Genomic DNA, 14,087 nt, shown 5'->3' with positions numbered 1-14,087 from the left:
GGCCTCATTACATTATACATGTCATCATCGTCATGGCATCATTACATCATACATGTCATCATCATCATGACATCATCACAATACACATGCCATGTCATATATCATCATCATTATCATCACCATGCATATCATCATACATATCATATCATGAGTGATCATCATATCACATATCATCATCATCATCATCATCATCATTATGCATATCATCATGCATATCATATCATGGGTGATCATCATATCACATATCATCATCATCATCATCATCATGCATATCATCATGCATATCATATCATGGGTGATCATCATATCACATATCATCATCATCATCATCATCATCATCATGCATATCATCATGCATATCATCATGTCATGGTTTAATTTTCATCTTTATCTTTCAATTTTGATCACCACAACACCCATTCATCAATCTTATCATCAACCCTTCGGGCAGAAACCTCCGACAAGGCTCCCGGCAAACTCAGCCATCCCATGGCCACCGAGCTTCCGGCCCCCCACATTCCGGGCATCTCGTATCCCAACTAGCATCACGAGGAATTCCCTTCGGGCAGAAACCTCCGACAGGGCTTCCGGCCTTTACCCTTCTAGCTAGGCATCTCGCACCCCAATCCTGGCATCGCGAGGCATTCCTTTCAGGCAAAAACCTCCGACAAGGCTTTCGGAATTAGGTACCGACATACCACCAGGCTTCCCCTGGAATTACGTACCGTATACCACCGGGCATCCCGACACTCCCGGGGAATCTTCGGAATTACGCCACTAGGCCACCGAGCATCTTCATCCACCACAACCACTTCCTCACTTATCATTATCCATATTTACCATTATTTTGATCTCAATTTAACATGGCATATGGCATGTTATCAAGCAAATCACACTTGACATGGAATTCACACTTGCATTTTCAATTCACATGTCATACACATGTCAAAGCTTAATCACATATGCATTTCAACTTAATACATGTACAAAGATCTCATCACACAAGTGCCACACAAATGAAGTTGAATCCATGGTCAAATAAAAGTCTATTTTATTTTATTTTATTATTATTTTATTATTTTATTATTTTATTATTTTATTTTTATTATTTTCATAAATAAATATTAAATTTAATATCTATGATTTTCCCAAAATCATGATACTCAAAAATCATTAAACAAACAAGTAGAATCACAATTTCACACAAAATTCGTGGCCAAATTGAGTTTCTCATAATTTCACAATTTTCACAAAATAGCACCTTATATTCGGATAATGGCCAGAATTGCACAGTTTCCAAATAAATTCGATTAAAATACTCATATGGCCTTAAAAAATTACGCAATTTTACAGGGTGATAGCCAACACATTTCGTGCATTTATCATGAAGAAACATAAGCCAAATTATTTTTAGATTAATTTCTAAAACCCTACAAAACTTCTGGAACCACTACCGTGACGTCCAGAACACACTCCTCCGAATTTCTTAGTTTTCACCCATCAATTCTCTTTCGTTTCTTCTGAAATTTGAGTATGTTATGTACCAAGGTGTCCTTTACAAGTTGCATGAAGAGATCTAGGCCAAATAACCAGATTATGGTCACCATTTTGGTCCATGAAGTCTCGGGTGTCTCGAAATACTTCACCAGAACCATCATATTCAAGATCTAACCGATTCACCGAGCTATACTTGTTATTTATGCTTCAAATTTGAGTATGTTGTAGCTTAAGGTGTTACCTTCAACTTTCAATAAGACAACAAAGTGAGATCTCCAACAGAAATCAACATGCAACCAAGAAATCAACAAGAGGTCAGTGAAAATTTCGCAGATCTAAAGTCTACGTACAATAGAACTTTTGACCCCCCAAATATCCATCGTTTTCTACGAATTTTTAGTATGTCATAGTAAAAGACGTTAGCTTCAACTTTCATGAAGACACCGAAGCCAAAATCGAACTCCAAACCCACATGCAAACTCGAACAAGCTACTGACTCCAACAAACCGAACGAGAACAGTCACACGGTTTGCAAAAATATCAACTCTTACCTCGGTTTTTCGCACAAATCACACCTATAATCTAACATGCAAACACCACAACAAACATGCAAGGGAAGTTATGGACTCCACTTGCCTTAAAGATGAACAAGCAACGACGAACGGCGACGATCGGACGGCGAACGAACGGCACATCCCTCCGGCTCCGCCTCCTCTCCTCTCGGTTTCTCCCTTTCTCTCGAGCTCTCTCTCTCGCACACCCTCTCTTTGGACGAAATGAAGCAAAGAACCGGCCACCTCTCTCTCCTCATCCTTTTTATATCCCCTAAAGCCCATGATTAGTAATGATTGATTCACCTAATGTCCAACCAATGCATGCTCTCCTTTGTGCCACATGTAATTTTTATTTTTGAATTTGAATGGGCTTGGGCTTAGGCCCATCCGGCCACTCCCTTGGGCTGGTCGAATTTTCCTCTTCTTGGGCTCTAATGGGCCGACTAGCTTGGCCCACCAAGCTTTAGGCTAATGGGCCCAAGGCCCATTTCAATTTAACCTCTTTTTCCCTTTTTTTTTTTTTTGAAATTTCTTCTATAAATATTTCTAAATTTCAATTTTCAATCTTGGCCAAAGTCTTAGGATATTTTTGCTCATTGAAATTTAAATCATATGGCCAAGCATAGATTATTAATTTATTAAATTCAAATACACAAATCATCAAATTAAAAGACAAATTGGCTAAGGCATAAGCCAAAAGAAATTCTATCACCTAATTAGGAACTTCAACTCACCTTGTGGCTTGTCATTAAATTTGGGATGCCACATACTACAAACGGTTCGTGGAAGGATTTTCAGCATTGGCATCGCCATTGACTAGACTCCTAAAGAAGGAAGAAAAGTTTGTGTGGACAGACAAGTGCAAGCATAGGTTCCAAGAGCTTGCAAAGTGCTCTAGGTATAAAATTTCAGTACAGTATGGCATATCATTCTCAGATGGACGGCTAGTTTGGGAGGAACAACTTCACCTTGTTGAGTTTGCCTACAACAGTTTTCAGCAGAGCATTCATATGGCTCCTTTTGAAACGTTGTATGGCAGAGCGTGTAGAACACTAGTATGTTGGGATGAAGTCGGGGAATGGAAAATTACAGGCCCAGAGTTAGTTCAGCAGTGGATGCAGTTGCTATCATCAGGGACAGATTAAAGACTGCTCAGAGCCGCTAGAAAAGCTACGCAGATAAGCGTCGGAGACCATTGGAATTTCAAGTTGGTGATAACGTTTTTCTAAAGGTGTCACCAATGAGAGATACTTCGCACTTTGGCAAGAAAGGAAAATTGAGTCCGAGGTACGTAGGTTCATTTAAGATTCTAGAGAAAGAATCCGAATCCTAATGTATTGTCTTGCATTGTCGGCAAGGTAAGCACAAGTGCATGACATCTTTCACGTGTCGAGGTTGAAGACGTACGAACTTGATTCGATCCACGTTCTAAATCTTGAAGAATTAGACGTGGATGACAGAGTGTCGTACGTGAAAAGCCCGGTTCAGATTGTGGTTCAGAACAGATTCTGTGTACCAAGATGGTCCTCTTGGTCAAAGTGGTCTGACAACACCACAGGATTAAATAAGCAACCGGGGAAAGTGAGACTAGATGAGACGACGATACCCCCACGTTCTAAATCTCAAAGTGGTTCAACGTGCTGATAGTGCCATTCTCTGAGGTGATCACTCACAAGATAACTGGACTATCTGGGGAAACAATTAAGGAATCTAAATGCAATAGACTTGAGAATTCGACCAGGAATCGACTGCTCAATCGTGTTCATCTGTTGAGATCATTACGGCACTGTCGAAATCGATCAGAGATCGGAGATAGGTCGATTTGACTGAGATATGTGATCAGAATGTGGGTAATTCCACCTAGTTGCAAAATACTCGGTGATCAAGATAAATCGATCATGGGTCAATTACACTAAAAATTCCTAAAAACTACCCGGTAGACTAGGTCACACTAAACAAGTACTGGATTGAAACTAACCGCGAGCTGGAACCCGATTTCAGAAATTGAAAGTTATGTGGTGTGACGAGCTATTTTAGGAACGTCGACTTATCCTCCGAAGAATTTTTAGAGATCCCGAGATTTTTACGGAAAATTGATTTGGACGTTGGGGAAATTTGGATGGGCCAAATTAAACGAAATTTGGACTTCCAAGCTGAGCCTTTGAGTGTCATGGATTTACAGAAAAATATTTGGGTTTTTTTTTTTCATTGAAATTGGACCTCAATTTGGGGAATTGAGGTGAAAAAATTGAAGCTAAAATGGATGAAATTCAGAGCATAGGATGGAGGGGTGCAACATTTGCAATCAAATTTGATTATTATGGAATTATAAATTAAGAAAGTAATATGGGACAAGGAGTTAATGTGGGGATAAGCTTGTTTGACATTTTTTTCCTCTCCAATCTTCCCCTACACGCCAACGCTAGCTGCCCACTGTCTTCTTCGAGCGAGTTTTGCTTTAGCAAAAGACCGGCTGCTTCTTCTTTTCATTCGGACTTCCACCAGCCCAGAACTCACCGCCTTCTCTCAACACGCAGCAGGCCACTCTCCACCAAAAGTCTTCCAATCAACCACCAGCACCCTTATCTTTTCCATTTGTCCATCTCCTCCTCCACTTCTCTACCCTGTGAGTGCTGCAACCCTACCGAAATTCAACGCCAACACATGCCCACACCGTGTCTTCTTCCACCGCCTGCTCTCCACTGAAGACTCAACTGCTTCTCTCCCCAAGACCATGCGATTAAGGGGTGTTTATATTTATTTAATTAGGAATTAGGTGGTTAGGTAGATTAAATTAGAAATTTAATTATTTAATCAAGCATGTTAGGTGGTTAGCATGGTTTAGCTAAGGCCTCAATAAATTATACTATTTATCTAGAAGGGTTCGGGAATTTTTCGGGTCCATATTAGTTTTTAATTTAATAATTTTGGCCGAGGTTAGTATTTTTAGAAATTAAATTGAATTATTTAATTAATTATTAATTATTTTCCGGGAATTAAGCCGGGATAGCCGATGACTTGGAATTTCGAGCTGATTTCAATGGTGTGTTTAATTTCTACAATTGAATGCTGTATTGTTGAATTGAGTGATGATTGTGATATATTGGTATTTTAATTGGAAAATATCAGGTGTCGGGTGTTGACATCGAAAGTGATCTTTGAGTACCAAATCAACTTAGGTGAGCAATATAGATCCATAATAGCTTCGGGGAGCATTAACACCAATATAGATCTATAGCAACTTCGGTGAGCAATGGCAAGCAATAATGTTTTTAGTAGCTTCGGTGAGCACTTTAGATATCAGCTTCAGTGAGCACATGTTATCTAGAAGCTTCGGTGAGCAAATTTTAGACATCAGCTCTAGGGAGCAATGATATATGAGTATATCTATTTTAGCTTAAGGGAGCAGTGTTCGAATCGACAGAATTTATGGATGACATTGATGACATGGAGTCGAATGAATCGACTGATTGATGGTGAATTTGAATTGAATTGTTTGGTTGAGTATTTGATTGTACTGACCTATAGGGTGGAACTGAGGCAAGGTAAGTCCTCTATGCTAAATGCATGATTGTGTGGTTAGAACGCTTCTAGGCGTATTTCCCTCCTAATTAGGGTTTAGAGCATAGACTTGCTGAGACATTGTCTCGCCGGTTATTGTATAACCATTTTTAGGGTCATCAAGTGGAGGACCTAGAACTGAGAGGAGGTGATCGAAATCATAGGTCAGTTAGGACCGCTTCTTTTTGGAAGGCTAGTCTTTTATAGTCTTTTGGCCATAGACTTTTGTACATGACTCGGTGTGAATATAAAAGCATGTTTGTTTGTGAATTTGCGGTCCCGCTTTTCTATCCCGAGATGATTATTGTTAGGGGATTTATTTTCGCTTCCGCATGTGCAATAAAAAGAAAGGGTCGGCGACTCGTCCTAGGAAGTCGCAAAATTTTATTGACCAAAAAGGGATGGGTAAGCGCTCGGGGGTTTAGGATGTGACATCCCCTTTTTGTGGTATCAGAGCGAAGTTTGTATTTGGAGTGATAAGGTGCGATGGGTTCTTGGGATAATTAGTAGGAATGGCTTTTATATTATGCTGATGCATGTCAGTGATAGCTGTTTGGTAAATTGGTTGTAGTGATCACTCAGTTTCTAATTCTCTATGGAATTGGAAACGGGTTTTGTAGAAAGTCTACAACATGAGTGATCAGGAGTCGAGAACTCCTAGATAGAGGACCTTATCCTTAGTGACTCAGGCTAGGACTCGGGCTAGGACGCTAACAAAAGGCGGTGCCCGAGGTGGTCGAGGAAGAGCGCTGGTTCAGGCCAACGCAAGTGAGAGAGTACCGTCGCAGGTCGGTACTAGTGTAGCAGCACCGAGCGATCCTAGGTTCGACGGGATTGTTCAGACACTAGTAACTCTTGGGAACCTCTTAGGCTAGCAAACACAAGATCGAGCCGCCATTATTGCCGCTGTCACTACCGCTGCCAGTGTAATAACCGATGTTGATGCTACCCCTTCTAAGGCTTAATTTGGAGTGGTGATATGGGAGCAAGCTACCGCATCTGAGTTAAGATTAAGTTCCAATAGAGGGGATAACCGACTGGAGAAGAGACTGATATCAGAAGAAAGATATCATATTCCTCCTAGCAAGAAGGGTGGGATTAGAAAGTCAGTGCAGAGCCAGAATATTGTGTGTCACTTCTGCAGAAGACGGCATGAACTAGCCCCGTGTCGTTTTAGGACAGGTGTTTGTTTTGTGTGTGACCAGCAAGGTCACTTGACCAGAAGTTGTTCACTTAGACAGATGGGACCACAGCTGCCACCACCACCATCGATGGAACAGAACAGAGAGGATGCATCGAAAGACACACGGTGGGACACTTAGATTAGGCCTCATGTACAAGAAAGGTTGCATACAGCCACCTAACAAGAGGCGAAGGACTCCCTAGATTGGTGCCGAAGTTGTAAAAGGGAGCATGAACCAACCTAATGTCCAAGAATAACGGGAGCGTGCTATGGATGTGGCCAGCCCGGTCATCAAGTGAGGAATTGTCCGCGTAGGTCCAAGAGAGCATAAGCACCGTTATTGTAGATGGACGCCACTAGGATGGCGATAAGGACAGGAATGAATTGAAGCATGCACCGATCAAAGGAAGAACGTGTTTTGGGGTGATCTTATCAGAGTGGCACAGTAGAATGTTGGTTAAGTTTGGAGAACTTCAGTTGTTGTAATAAAGTCGCAGAAAGGATAATCACGGACTAAAGTTGTACTTGACTAGCTTGCTTATGTGTAACTTTGTTATCATATATAAAAAGTTTTCTCTCGAGGAGCTTTTTGTTGTAATGAATTGTGGTAGTAATATAATGCAGTTTGATCAGTTAGCATATGAAAGTTTTGAATTACTGAGAGTTGGAGAGGACCTTCGATCCCTGTTATTTCGTCATTGAAGCCAACCGAGTTCTAGATATAGGTTGCAAAATTTACTTAGCAACCATAGTGGATGCATCAGTTGAGTGACCAAGTAGGGAGATCATAGTCGTAGTATGAGAGTTTTCTAAGATGTTTCCATAGTAACTATCAGATCTGCCACCAGATAGTGAACGGGATTCGTGATTGAGTTAGCCCTCGGGACAGAGCCAATTTCTAAAGCTCCTTACTGGATGGCTTTGTCAATGTTGAAAGAACAAAAGGTGCAGATGCAAGAATTGTTGGATAAGGGATTCATACATCCCAGTGCATCGCCTTATGGAGCACCAGTTCTGTTTGTAAAGAAGAAAGATGGTTCATTGTGCCTATGCATCAACTATCGCCAATTTAATCAGATGGCGATCAAGAACAAGTATCCACTACTGAGGATTGATGACTTGTTTGATTAGTTACAAGGAGTGTTGATATTTTCTAAGATCAACTTGAGAACGGGATACCATCAGTTGAGGATCAAGAAGGAGGATATTCCCAAGTCAGCGTTTCGTACTCGATACGGCTATTATGAGTTCACTGTAATGCCGTTTGAACTGACGAATGTCCTAGCTACTTTTATGGATCTGATGAATCGAGTATTCAAGGAATACCTAGATCAGTTCGTGATTGTGTTCATCGATGATATCCCGGTGTACTCTAGAAGTCCAAAGGAGCATGAAGGACATTTGAGATTGGTACTGCAGACTCTGAGGACTCACGAGCTGTATGTCAAGTTTAGCAAGTGTGAGTTTTGGCTGACTTGTGTTGCATTCCTAGGTCATGTGATTTCAAGAGAAGGAATCTCTATGGACCCAAGCAAGATTAAAGCAGTGATCAACTAGCCGAGACCGACGACAGTAATAGAGATCATAAGTTTTCTGGGTTTAGTAGGGTATTACAGAAGGTTTGTAGAAGGGTTTTTAACGTTAGCGTCGCCTATGACTCGACTCTTAAAGAAGGAAGAGAAGTTCATATGGACAGATAAGTGCGAGCGTAGTTTCCAAGAGCTTAAGGAAAAGCTGACTACCGCACCAGTGCTGACCATATCATCTGGTCTTGGAGGATACGAGATCTACAGTGATGTATCATTTAGAGAATTGGGTTGCGTGTTGATGCGGCATGGCAGAGTTGTTGCATACGTGTCCCGTCAGTTGAGACCTCATCAGCTTAATTACCCGACGTATGACTAAAAACTCGCAGCAATTATTTTTGCTCTGAAGATTTAGAGACATTATTTGTGTTGAGAAAGATTCCAGATCTTCACTGACCATCAAAGTCTCAAGTATCTATTCTCTCAAAAGGAGTTGAATATGAGACAGCGTCGCTAGATGGAACTCTTGAATGACTATAATTGTGATATCTTGTATCATCCAGGAAAAGCGAATAAGGTCGCAGACGCACTAAGTCGAAAGTCTTCAGTTGCTCAGATGGTACTTAAAGAATGGACTTTGATCGAAAATGCTAGAGATTCGGTTTTCACCTCTAAAATCTTATGGCCACCCTCAGAATTGAACCGAATGCTCAGGTCAAAATCAAGCTACTTCAACCGACGGACCCAGATGTGTAGAAGATTCTACAGGAGGACACTGAGAAAAGAAAGGCTGACTTTCAGATTTCTGGTGATGGAACACTAAGGTTCTAAGGACGTTTGGTTGTACCTGACGATGTAGAGCTTAGAGAGGATATTTTATCAAAAGCACATTATAGCAGTTACAGCATTCATCTTGACAGTACAAAGATGTATTAGAATCTGCATCAACACTATTGGTGGTCAGGTATGAAGGCGAACATTGCCAAGCATGTCGTCAAATGTTTGACGTGTGAATAAGTAAAAGCTTAGTATTACAAGCCGAGAGGACTTCTGCAACCTCTCAAGATCCCATAATGGAAATAGGAACATATCACGATGGATTTCATGACCAAACTACCGAGGAGTCAGAGATGAAATGATTCAATTTGGGTGATAGTTGATAGACTGACAAAGTTAGCTCACTTCATTGCAGTTCGAAAGGACCTTAATCTAAATAGACACACAGACCTGTACGTGCATCAAGTGATTCGAATGCATGGAGTGCTGGTTACAATTACATCAAACCAAGACCCGAGGTTTACTACCGCTTTTTGGAAGAGCTTGCAAAGTGCTCTAGGTACAAAACTTCAGTATAGTACGGCATATCATCATCAGACGGATGGCCAATCTAAAAGGACAATTCAGACCCTCGAGGACATGTTGAGAGCTTGTGTACTAGACTTCAAGGGAAGTTAGGGGGAACAACTTCACCTTGTTGAGTTTGCTTATAACAACAGTTATCAGCAGAGCATTCAGATGGCTCCTTTTGAAGCGTTGTATAGCAAAGCGTGTAGAACATCAATATGTTGGGATGAAGTCAGGGAACGAAAAATTATTGGCCCAGAGTTAGTTCAGCAGTTAGTGGATGTAGTTGCTGTCATCAAGGACAGATTAAAGACCGCTCAGAGCCGCTAGAAAAGCTACGCAGATAAGCGCCAGAGACCATTGCAATTTCAAATTAGTGATCACGTTTTTCTGAAGGTGTCACCAATGAGAGGTATTTCGCGCTTTGACAAGAAATGAAAACTGAGTCTGAGGTACGTAGGTCCATTTAAGATTCTAGAGAAAGAATCAGAATCCTAATGTATCATCTTGCATTGTCGCCGAGGTAGACACAAGTGCATGACGTCTTTCACGTGTCGAGGTTGAGGACGTATGAACTTGATCCGACCCACGTTCTAAATCTTGAAGAATTAGACGTCAACGACAAAGTGTCATACGTGGAAAGCCTGGTTTATATTGTGGTTCTAAACAAATTCTATGTATCAAGATGGTCCCCTTGGTCAAAGTGGTCTAACAATACCACGAGACTGAAGAAGTAATTAGGGAAAGTGAGACTAGATGAGATGACGATACCCCTGCCTTTTTGTTTAAGGATTGCTAAAGATTTAAATTTTGAGGATGAAATTTTTATGAGAGGGGAAGAGTTGTGACAACCTAAATTTTCAGAATTTGTTTTCGATTAAATAAATCGAGCCTTTCATCGACGCACCGATGGTGCCATTCTCTGAGCCGATCACTAACGAGATAACTGGACTATCTAGGGAAACAATTAAGGAATCTAAATGCAATAGACTTGAGAATTCGACCAAGAATGGACTGCTTAACTGTGTTTATCTGCCAAGATCATTATGGCACTGTCGAAATCAATCAGAGACCGGAGATAAGTTGATTTGACTAAGATATGTGATTAGAGTGTGGGTGATTCCACCTGGTTGCAAAATATTCGTCGATTGGCACTAGACCGATTTTTCTATCGTTTTGGTACTCGGTGCCCGTAATTAAAATCTCGAGATTCTCCACGACAGCGAAGGTCGCCAATATGTCGAAGATGTATATTGTGATTCGAGATAAATTGATTACGGATCAATTGCACTAAAAATTCCTAAAAACTACCCAGTACACTAGGTCACACTAAAAGCGCGCCGAATTGAAATCAACCGCGAATTGGAACCCGATTTAAGAAATTGAAAGTTATGTGGTGTCACGAGCTATTTTAGGAATGTCGACTCAACCTCCAAAGAATTTTCAAAGATCATGAGATTTTTACGGAAAATTGATTCAAACGTTGTGGAAATTCGGATGGGCCAAATTAAAGGAAATTTGGACATCCAAGCTGAGACTTTGAGTGTCGGGGATTTACAGAAAAGTGTTTAGGCTTTTTCTTCATCGAAATTGGACCTCAATTTGGGGAATTGAGTGAACAAATTGAAGTTCAAATGGATGAAATTCGGAACATAGGATGGAGGGGTGCAACATTTGCATTTGAATTTGATTATTATGGAATTATAAATCAAGAAAGTAATAGGGGACAAGGAGTTACTGAAGGGATAAGCTTGTTTGACATATTTTTCCTCTCCAATCTTCCCCTACACGCCAACGCCAGCTGCCCACCGTCTTCTTTGAGCGAGTTTTGCTTCAGCAAAAGACCGGCTACTTCTTCTTTTCATTCGGACTTCCACCAGCAAAATTCACCCCCTTCTCTCACCACGCAGCAGGCCACTCTCCACCAAAAGTCTTCCAGGCTAACCACCAGCACCCTTATCTTTTCCATTCATCCGTCTCCTTCTCCACTTCTCTACCCCGTGAGTGCTATAGCCCTACCAAAATTCAACGCCAACAACTACCCACATTGTGTCCTCTTCCACCGCCTACTTTCCACCGAAGACTCATTGCTTCTCTCCCCAAGGCCATGCGTCCAGCGACCGAAGCACCATCAAAATTTTGGTCAACAACCAGCTTCGACATCCACTTAGGGCCCGTTTGGTTCGGCTTTTGGGGAATGTATTTGCCAAAATGCAAATACCTTTAAGTGAAGAGGATTTTCCGAAATGCAAATAGCGTTTGGTAAAATTTGCATTGAGAAACAACTTTGGCCAAAATATCGTTTGGTAAAATTTGCATTGAGAAACAACTTTGGCCAAAATATCGTTTGGCAAAATTTACATTTATAAAAGACTTTTATTAAATTAAAAATATATATTTGTATTTTTTTTTAAGTTTAGCCGTCAAACCGCTTGATCTGGCGGCCGGAGCGCCGGATCTGGTTGCCGGATGTGGCCCCGAACGGTCGTCGGGGTTGCACGACCTTGGCGGCCGTCGCCTAGGTCACGCGACCTTAAGCCGTCGATCACTTGGGTCGCGCAACCCAAGCTTCGCCCGAGGTCCGGCAATGGTCGCCAAGGTCGAGTGACCCTCAAACGGCGGTCGTCGGCTCGCGCGACCTCTTGGCCCGCGGTCATCGGCCTCCCGATTGGCTTCCGTGCGGTGATTTTGGAGAAGATGAACAGTAGCGGGGACTTCATTCCGAAGATGCAACTTTCCAAGTACCTCCAAACTTGCTTTAGGCTAAGGGCCCTTAGAGCTATTTGGAGATGCAATTGCATCTTGCCAAAGTCACCAAAAAATCGAACCAAACGTGTTTGCATTCGGCCAAGGAACTTTAGAGTCCAAAAGCCCATTTGAAAGGCTGAACCAAACGGGGCCTTAGTTCCTTAGTGTTGACTCCTCTTTCCGCCAACTACCACCATCCCAAGCAGCTCAACGAAGCTGCTTCTTCCTTTTGCCGTTGCAAATCCCACCATCGAATAGCCCACCTTCCTTTGTTCTTTGCTTCGCTTGGCCATGTAGTTCATTGACCAACCCAATCCAGCGAATTCTCCAGCAAGCGAAGCCTGCTGTAGCCCGTGATTTTCAATCCAGCGAAGCCCAAAGCGGCAGCCAACTAGACCGCTCCAGCCCATCTTCACTGCAGCATTTTAGGCCCAACTTCTTCAACACAAATTCAATAGCCCAACGAATTTCCTTCGGGCCTAACAAAGCCCATCTTCACGTAAAACCAGCCCACAACTTGAAGCCCAAGTGAGATCAGTCCAGTCTTGAGGCTCACGAAGCAGCCCAAGCCCAAAGCCAAGCCCAACAGTTGTTGTGGGCTTGCAAGGACTTTGGGCTTGGCCCAAGTGTCCGCCGACATTGCTAAAAATTTGGATTTCAGCCGCTGTCACGTCGTCGTCGTGGTGAACCGGTTTCCCCAATAAACCGATGAGTTTATACTCTAAACTCTTCTTAGTAGGCTAATGACATTTAAGGAGTGTTTAGATTTATTTAATTAGGAATTAGGTGGTTAGTTAGATTAAATTAGAAATTTAATTATTTAATCGAGCATGTTAGGTGGTCGGCATGGTTTAGCTAAGACCTAAATAAATTCTACTATTTATCTAGAAGGGTTCGGGAATTTTCCGGTGTCTGTATTGGTTTTAATTTAATAATTTGGCCGAGGTTAGTATTTTTAGAAATTAAATTGAATTATTTAATTAATTTTCGAAATTAATTAATTATTAATTATTTTTCGGGAATTAGGCCGGGATAGCCGATGACCGGAATTTCGTCTTGATTTCAATGGTGTGTTTAATTTCTACAACTGAATGTTGTATTGTTGAATTGAGTGATGATTGTGATATATTGGTATTTTAATTGGAAAATACCGGGTGTTAGGTGTTGACACCAAAAGTGGTATGAGTACCAAATCAACTTAGGTGAGCAATATAGATCTATAACAACTTCAGGGAGCATTAACACCATTATAGATCTATAGTAGCTTCGGTGAGCAATGGCAAGCAATAATGCTTTAGTAGCTTCGGTGAGCAAATTTTAGACATCAGCTTTGGGGAGCAATGATATATGAGTATATCTATTTCAACTTAGGGAGTAGTGTTCGAATCAACAGAATTTATGGATGACATTGATGACATGGAGTCGAATGAATCGACTGATTGATGATGAATTTGAATTGAATTGTTTGGTCGAGTATTTGATTGTACTGATCTGTAGGATGGAACTGAGGCGAGGTAAGTCCTCTATGCTAAATGCGTGATTGTGTGGTTAGAACGCTTCTTGGCGTATTTCCCTCCTAATCGGGGTTTAGAACATAGACTTGTTGAGACATTGTCTCACCGGTTATTGTATAACCATTTTCAGGATCGTTGAGTGGAGGACTTGGAGCTGAGA

Source organism: Eucalyptus grandis, chromosome 2, assembly GCF_016545825.1.
Source record: "Eucalyptus grandis isolate ANBG69807.140 chromosome 2, ASM1654582v1, whole genome shotgun sequence".
NCBI classification, from domain to species: domain Eukaryota; kingdom Viridiplantae; phylum Streptophyta; class Magnoliopsida; order Myrtales; family Myrtaceae; genus Eucalyptus; species Eucalyptus grandis.
This window is presented reverse-complemented; position numbering follows the sequence as displayed.